Raw genomic sequence first — 10,000 nt, forward strand, 5'->3', positions numbered from 1 at the left:
ATGTGTGATTAGAATGGTTATTGTAATGACAATGAATGATGATGATGTTGATGATGATGTTAATGATGATGATGATTATGTTGCAGCTTACGATGCACACATACACACGGTATACATATATATATATATATATATATATATATATATATATGTACACAAATACATATACACGTACATAGAAAGAAATAAGCAGAGGGGAAAGAGGATGATGAAAGAATGAAAGATTATGATAAGGAGGAAGAGGAGGAGGGGGAAGTAAAATAGATTAAAATTAATTGTAATAAACGTGATGTGCTCTCCCATATCGTTATTAATTTCTAATCATTGTTCTAATTTTTTAGTTTGAAACCAAAAGAGAGAGAGAGAGAGAGAGAGAGAGAGAGAGAGAGAGAGAGAAAGAAAAAAAGGAAAATAGAAAGGAAGAAGGAAAGAATGAATAAATGATTGAGATGATTGCGATGATTGCGATTAAATTATTCAGTTTTAAGATTTTATTATTAAAAATGAAAAAAAAAGACAAGCTTCAGAATAATCGATTAATTAAATAGTATATATATATATATATATATATATATATATATATATATATATATATATAAATATGTATGTATATATATATATATAATATAACCATCGTCTCTATGAATCGCGCAAAATGGCGAATGGTGGGGGGTAGGTAAGTCATCGAAGCAAAAAAACAAAAAACAAAAAACAAAAAACCGAAGCGAAGCGAAACAATTAAAAGAAAAAAAGAAAGAGGAAAAAACAAGAAAAGGAAGAAATGAATAAATAAATAAATAAATGAATAAATAAATGAATGAATAAATAAATAAATAAATAAATAAATAAATAAATAAATGAATAAATAAATAAATAAATGAACACTCGATGAACGAATTTATATTATTAGCGCGCGAATGAACTGAATGAATAATAATAATTAATTAATGAGTAAATAAATAAATAAATAAATAAATAAATAAATGAATAAATAAATAATTAATTAAATGAATAAATAAACACAAGAAAAAAAATGAAATGAAATGAAATGAAATGAAATGAGAGAGTGTGAGAGAGAGAGAGAGAGAGAGAGAGAGAGAGACCGTACACATTTCGTCCTTGTATAAAATTGAATAATAAGTATTGTCATTAACTGAATGATTATTATTAATTAATAAATAATATTAATTAATTAATTAATTATGATTATTATTATTATTATTATTATTATTATTATTATTATTATTATTATTATTATCATTATTATGTATGTGGATACATTTTTACATAAATTTGCCAATGAAAGGCTTCGTTAATTCTAAATATATAAAAGAAGGTAATCTTTAAATATGACGATCTCATACATATATATATATATATATATATATATATATATGTGCTTGTGTGTGTGTAAATGTTGAGAGTGGTTAAATGCAATAACAAAAAAACAAAAAAAAAAGGAAGAAAAAGTGAAAGAAAACAAATAAATTTCATTGCAATCCGACCGCCATAATTCTTTTTTATTATAGATTAACGATTACGTTGACAAATGGACTGAAGGATTTGTTCAAAAAAAAAAAAAAAAAAAAAAGAAAAGAAAGTAAACGAACAAATAAATAGAAAAATAAATAAATAAATAAATAAATAATACAAAACGAAACGAAAGAAAATAATAAACAAAGAGGAAATGATTCTATTCGTCCAATGAAATACACATATATATATATATATATATATATATATATATATATATATATATATATATATATGTATGTATATACACTAACGCCATCTTCAGACGATAATCCTAATTATTTTTATTATTATTATTATTATTATTATTATTATTATTATTATTATTATTATTATTATTATTATTATTAGTATTAGTATTGATATTAATATTATTATTATTATTATTGCTATGATTACGAATAGTACGAATATATAATATTATTATTACGATTAGTTAATGAAGAAATCAATTGATTAATTATTTAATTAATTAATTAATATAGGATTTTATATATATATATATATATATATATATATATATATACATATACATAAAAAAAAGGGAAAAATTAGTGTTACTTCTTTTTGTATTATAGTTAATTGTAATTGTGCGTGCAATTATCTTCTTTCTTTTCTTTTTTTCTTTTCTCTCGTTCTTTTTATCCTCATTTTGAAAATGACGAATAATAATAATAATAATAATAATAATAATAATAATAATAATAATAATAATAATAATCAATCATGTACCATCAATCGATCGTATATTTCATTGCAATTTTCCCGCCACACTTTTCTTCTTTCCTTTTTTCTTTTATATTCGAAAACTTTTGCAAGGGAAATTTTATACTCGAAAACTTTTACAAGGAAAAATTTCAGGTAAGTGGGAATTATCGAAGGTAAGAGAAAGAAGGGGGTTTAGAAATAAAATTCTTACGATACGCAATCGTGAAATTATTATTACTCTCTTACAATATTTATTTATTTATTTATTTATTCATTCATTTATTTATTTATTTATTCATTCATTTATTTATTCATTTATTTATTGATTCATTTATTTATTTATTTATTTATTTATTCATTCATTTTTTTTTTATCCTTAATGTTCCTTCTCTCTCTCACACACACACACACACATACATAACATACACGTACATACGGAATATACATACACACATACATACATTCTCTCTCTCTCTCTCTCTCTCTCTATCTATCTCTATCTCTCTCTATCTCTTTTTTTCTTTCTTGTGTTACAAACCATCGTTCGTATCGTGTTTGTACATGAAAGTATCGAAAAAAGTCGAAAGCACTGTTCAATATATTTATATACATATATATATATATATATATATACATATATATATATAATATATAATATATAATAATAGTAATAATAATAATAATGATTATAACAATAATAATAATCATTGTTGTTATTATTATTATTATCGAGAATTTTTTTTCTTTTCTTTTTTCTTTTGTTTTCTTCTTCTTTTTTTTCCTTTTCTTTTTTTTTTTTTTTTTTTTTTTTATTATTATTATTATTATTAATCGCGCGCGCTCTTGACTTTAATATTGAAGGATCGATCGTTTGTTTGACAAACGAGAAAAGATCGAACGAATGAGCGCGCGTGTCCGCTTGCTTCTACGTTTATCGACGAAGTAAAGAAAGAAGAGAAAGAAAAGAAAAGAAAAGAAAAAAAGAAAAAAGAAAAAAGAAAGGAGAAAAAGAAAAAGAGAAGAAAAAAAGCAGCGGGTCCGTCTTCAATTTTTTTTCTCTCTTTTCTTTTCTTTTTTCCTCTTTTCTTCGTATCTTCTATTTTCTTTATTTCGTTTTTTCTTTTCTCTTGTTTTTCTTTTCGTTTTTTTCTCGCTTTTTCTTTTCTTTTTTATTCCTTTTTTTTTCTTTTCTCCTTTCGTCGTTTTCACAATTACCATCGCGAAACGCAACAGCGTCACATTATTAATTATCGTGGGTGGGGTGATTTTTTTTTTTTTCTTTTCTTTTTTTTTTGTTTTGCATTTTTTTTGTAGGGTTTTTTTTCTTTTTTTTTTTTTTTTTTTTTTTTTTTTTAATTTCATCTTATTTTCCGTTCAGACCTATTACTACTACACGTGGACTTATTTGAGATTGAACACCGGCGGTGCTTCTTTCGACGATTTCATTTTCATTTTCATTTCATTTCATTTTAATTTCACTTTACTTTAATTTATTTTATTTCATTCATTCCCTCTCTTCTTTTTTTTCTTTTTTTTGGCAGTGTGGAACAATGATAAACCATCATCTATCCTTGTTTACTCTCAGAGGTAAACCTCGTCGGCTGCTTCAGGCGCGTTTTCTTTTCTTTATTTTTATTCATTTGTTTATAAATTTATTTATTTATTTATTTATTTATTATTATTATCATTATTATCATCATCATCATCATCATCATCATTATTATTATTATTATTATTATTTCTTTTTTTATCATTATTATTATTATTATTATTATTATTATTATTATTATTATTATTATTATCATCACCAATATTAATGCACGACATTTTTTTTTTCGGAATCGTCGGAATATAATAATAATTAATAATAATAATTAATAATTACTGATAATAATAATAATAATAATAATAATAATAATAATAATAATAAATTGTTTAATTAATCGATAATAATTAGGTATGAATACAAATCGTCATATAAAATAGAATCAAACGACAAGATTTGACGAGTTCATGGATTGACGGGGAGGGGGAGTGGTAGAGTGGGAGGGGAGTAGATGGAAAAAGAAAAAAAGTGTCATAGAAATATCTAAATCATTATTTAAAATTTGATTTTGATAATTTTTAGTTTAGATCGAATTTATAAATCTTCCTTTCTTCTTCCATTCTTTCATTTTTTACTTCTTTTCCTTGATAAAAATAATATCGAAAGTTTCTCTCGTCGTTTAATTCTCGAACACGAAAAATATCACTTATTGCAAATAAATTACACATACATACACATGCACACACACGCGCGCACGCGCACAGTTATATATATATGTGTGTGTGTATATGTGTGTGTGTGTGTGTGCTCGCACGCGCTTATGTATATACATATATATATATATATATATATATATATATATATATATATATATATATATATACCGTATAAGATATCATCTCGAAGATGATTCATTAATCAGGCTTTCCAGTTTTCATAATTATAATAATTAATTAATTAATTTACGATTACGAACGTATTACGATAGAAACGCAAAAATGGCGTCGGAGCGTTCCTTCACTTTTCTCTCTTCTTTTCTCTTTCTTTGTTCCCTTTCTTCTTTTTTTTCTTTTTTTATTTCATTTTTTTTTTTTTTTATTCTCGTTTTGCCATCCCTCCCACCCTCCCTCTCTCTCTCTCTCTCTCTCTCTCACTCCCTATCAAAACGTACAATAACAATTCTCTCGGTCATCCGACATGATGAAAATTGAACATAAGCGCGCTCACGTACACGCACGCACACATGCACACATCTACACGACATCTACACATAAACGACACGCTTAACCAATGATTCTCTTTTTATTTTATTTTCCTTTTTTTCCCGCTATAATCATATTATACGCTATACATCATGGCTTCTTATTCTGTCGTTTTTCCCCCCATAAACCCCGCTCGCCAACTTCTATCAAACCTTTGACACCTTTCTTTATTATTACCATAATCTCTGTTATATCTATCAAATCTATGCAAATATATTTGTTGTTGTGTTGTTGTTTATTTATTTTTTTTTTTTTTTATTTTACTTATCACTCGAATTGTTTATTATTCTGTTCTGTTCCGTTCTGTTCTGTTCTGTTCTATTCTATTCTGTTCCATTTTTTTTTTTTTTTTTATGTACTGCAATCTATCTTTATACAAATACAAGCAGTATTATATATATATATATGTATATATATATATATATATACATATATATACATATACACATACATATCTCTTTCTAATCGAAGCAATGATTTTCGAAAAGCTTTCGTGACGAGGACCCTGAACGGGAGTTCGTATAAATGAAGGATTGGAAAAAAATTAAAAATAAAAATAAAAGTAAAAATAAAAAAGAAAAAAGAAAAAGAAAAAATTCAGAAAGAAAAAAAAGAAGAAAATAAAATATACGTTCAGTATGTTTATTTATTTTATTTTTTGTTTTGTTTCGTTTCGTTTTGTTTTGTCTTGTCTCTATACTTTTCTATCTTCTACGTTCAGTTGTATGTATTCTCATATACCCTGTTCAAAAACGCGGTATGGCTCCTCCATTTTATTTTATTTTATTATTATTATTTAAAAATTGTCATTTTCTTTCCCTTGTTCGCTAACTTGCTCTCTCTCTCTCTCTCTCTCTCTCTCTAATTTTATTTATTTATTCATTCATTCATTTATTTATTTATTTATTAAACGTATTATAAAAAAGGAACTAAATGACATTCGAACATGATCTCGAAATTATACTTAAAAAATACTCTTAATATTAATAATTATAATAATAATAATAATAATAATAATAATAATAATAATAATAATAATAATAAGGATAATAATTAATTAATTGATAATAATAATAATAATAATAGTGATGATAATAATAATTAATGATTAATTAATTAATCGATATTAATAATAACAATGTTCTTCGTTATTATCTGAACTTGAATATTTTTTTCTTTTCTTTATTTTCTTCGCTCATTTTTTCTTTCCTTTTTTTCTTTCTTCTTTTCTTTTTTTCTTTCTTTTTCTTCTTTGCCCCGACACTTAAAATTGTTAAATGCATACTTTATTATAAATAATTTCGAGTAACATTTATCATCGATATCGAAATGGCAGTCATTATTCTTTATATGGTCATTAAAATGTAACTCCTCGTCGCCATTATAAGTCTCGTCGTTCTGCTCCTTGTTTTAATTTTATATATATGTATATATACATATATATATATATATATATTTTTTTTTTCCTTTCTCCTTTTCCTCCTACTCCTCCTACTCCTACTACTCTTCCTACCCCTACTTTTACTTCTCATTGTTATCTTAATCTTCATCCACGTCCTCGTCTTCTTTACATAGAATTTATAATAAATGCAAACACCATAATTCGTAATAAGCTATGTGTATAGCCCTCATAGGCTTTTATTTTTTTTTTTTTTTTTTTTTTTTTTACACCCTCGAGAAAAATGCCCGAGTGCTCGTGCGCGTTGGATCAATTATTTACACAAAGTTTTACTCACTTTTGCTCTTTCTCTCTCTCTCTCTCTCTCTCAATCATTCATTCCGCCATTTTATTATTTTCATTCTCTCTCTCTCTCTCTCTCTCTCTCTCTCTCTCTCTCTCTCCCTCTATCTCTCTGGACGCAAGAGAAAAAATTTTGCTTCAACGCGAAAGATAAAAAAAAAAAAGAAAAAAAAAAAAGGATAAATATTTCGTGTTCTCAAGAAAAAGAAAAGAAAGAAAGAATTTTCTATTTCTTTATTTATTTCTTTTTTCTCTTTTACATAACCTCACTTCTCCCTCTGGTTGTTTAAGGTTATGTCGGACATAACCTTATTTATTCTTCTTTCTTTCTTTGTATTTTCTTCCTCGATCGATAAAAATTCTGTCACGCGTGAAATACGATCGATTAAAATCGATAAGTGAAAACTAGAAAGCCAAATTTTCTTTTTTTCTTTTCTTTTTTTTTTTTTTTTTTCTTTTTGTTTTACTTTTCTTCTTTCCTCGGGATATATTTTTCGAGAAAGAGAAGAAATTATTTCGTCGTCTCGATTTCGTTTCGTTTCTTTTTTTTTTCCTTTTTTCTTTTTTTTTTTTTTTTTTTTTTTTCTTTGTCTTGAGGACCTCACGAGATCGAGTTACAAAGAGCGACCATTTATATGTACACGATTTATAATTCTCAAGAGTGGGTCCATTTTTTTTTTTTTTTTTTTTTTTTAAATAAAAAAAGCAGGGAGAAAGGGGGAAATTATGTTTACCAAGAAACAAATCGATCCTTCGGAAAAAAGAAATATGAATCATCGACTTGCATTATAAATTGATTAATTGCGAGCATTGCGATACGCGAATTTGCAAAAAGGGAAACGAAAATGGTGCGCCATTTTGGTGAAATTTTCGAAGTATTATATTTTCCTTAACCTTTTGTTTTCTTTCCTACGTTTGTGTATGTGTGTGTATGTTCGTATGTCTTCGGCGATTTCTCCTTTCCCTTTTTTTTCTTTTTCTTCTTCTTTTTTATTTTCTTTTCTTTTCACGATCACCACCACATTATTGAAGTCCCTTTTCGGCGTACAAACTATTTTTTCTAAAACATTTCCATTAATTTTAGTAAAAATACATAGCCTATATATTTCGCTCTATCTCTTTCTCTCTCTCTCTCACTTTTATTTATTTATTATTATTTTTTTTTTTTATTTTGAATTCTCTCTCTCTTTCTCTCTTTGTTTCTCTCTCGCCCATTTAACATTTCTTTGTTCAATTATCACGGAAATCTTATCAGTTAGACTCCCCATTGAAAGATCGCAATTCGCGGATCGCCATTGCTCATGTCTTTTTTTTTTCCTACATATGTACGTGTATGTGTGTATTTATGTACAATATGCTCGTCGAAATTCTAAAATTATTTTCTCTATTATTCTTTCGTTATTACCATTTTTTTTCTTTTTTCTTTTTCTCTTTCTTTCTCTCAGCTTTTTAATATAATAATTATCATAGCGGTCGAAAGGTATTTAAAAATTGAGAAAGAGTAACCAAAATGGATGACAAGCGTCCATATTGAAAGTAGAATGTTTTCAAAATGGATGCCATACGGCCATATTGAAAAATCAATATCATCCTTCTATCTCTTTCTCTTTTTCTTTTTCTTTCTCTCTCTCTCTCTCTCTCTTTGCAATTAGGTTTTATGAGAAAATAATAATATATATATTAACAAAAAATTCGAAAGAAGAAAAGAACGGACTCGATCGTGTAATTTTTATACACACACATACATACATACATACATGCATGCTCATATATTTTTCTTAACTAATTATGAATTATATCTAATTATAGATTACACAAAACTCTTTACAACTTTTCACTTAAATTTACACACACACACACACACACACACACACACATATGTATATATATATATATATATATATATTTGTTTGGTGCATGGAATCGTACACGAATAAAAAAATTACAATGATAGAATGAGGGTGATTAGATCGACCAATAAGACAATAATAATGGAGATCAAAACAGAGAAAAAAAAAAAAGATGATCGAGTACGATGAAAGAAAAGGAAATGAGAAAAAAAATGAAATTAAAAAGAAGAAAAAAAGAATTATTTAATTAATTACTTTTAATTAACGAAGAACGAAGATAAATTAAGATATGGGTGGGGTTAGATTCTAATCTACGAAAAAAAAATTTTGAAATTTTTCAAAATGGAGTCTCGTGTTATCTCTCTCTCTCTCTTTCTCTCCCTTCTCTCTCTTTCTCTTCAAAAGGAGATGAGCCTAAGCACATTTTTCGATTATTATGTTAGAAAGACGAAAGAATCATTGTATTTATTTATTTATTTATTTATTTATTTATTTATTTATTTACTTTACTTTAATTTTATTTTATTTTTCTAATTGTCGTTTTTCTTTTTTCATCAAGAGATCAAGCGCGACCGAGCGACCGAACGTCGCCTTTTAATAATAATAATAATAATAATAATAATAATAATAATAATAATAATAATAATAATAATAATAATAATATTAAAAATAATAATAATAATAATAATAATAATAATAATAATAATAATAATAATTATAATAATTATAATAATAACCGTAATTGTTATAATAAAAATAATAATAAAATAGTAATAAAATAATAATAATAATAGTAATAATAAATTATATACGTCGATATTTTTTTTTTGAATAAAGAAAAAAAAGGAATAAAAATCAATTACATCTAGAGAAAAACGATGTGCACGTGGTAGATTAATTGATTAATTAATTGAAAAAAGAAAAAAATAGGGACAAATGCAATGAGAAAAAAAAAATGAAATAATTTCTTTTTTGCCTTTTTTTTTAGGTTAAGTCGACCGATCAGCTCGCGATCGCGCCACAAGAAAAATAATACACATACGTGTCTCTGTCCGTGTATGTCGTGTTTTGTGTTATATTTGTGTGTGTGTGTATGTGTGAATGTGTGAGAGAGAGAATACGTGAAATTGAAAAAGAAAAAATAATAAAAAAAAGGAAAGGTAAAAGGAAAAAACGAAAAAAGAAACAGGATACGTACATCGATCGGGTGTCTTCGTGTTTATAAATAAAAAAAAAAAAAACAAAAAACAAAAACCAAAAGAAAAACAGAAAAAAAAATTAAGTGACCGAAAAAAAAAATGGAGGACATCCTCGTCGATTGATTGCACCTATAAAACCTAACCTCTCTATCTATCTATTT

This window comes from Vespa crabro, chromosome 25 (genome assembly GCF_910589235.1).
Source record: "Vespa crabro chromosome 25, iyVesCrab1.2, whole genome shotgun sequence".
Classification (NCBI taxonomy): Eukaryota; Metazoa; Arthropoda; class Insecta; order Hymenoptera; family Vespidae; genus Vespa; species Vespa crabro.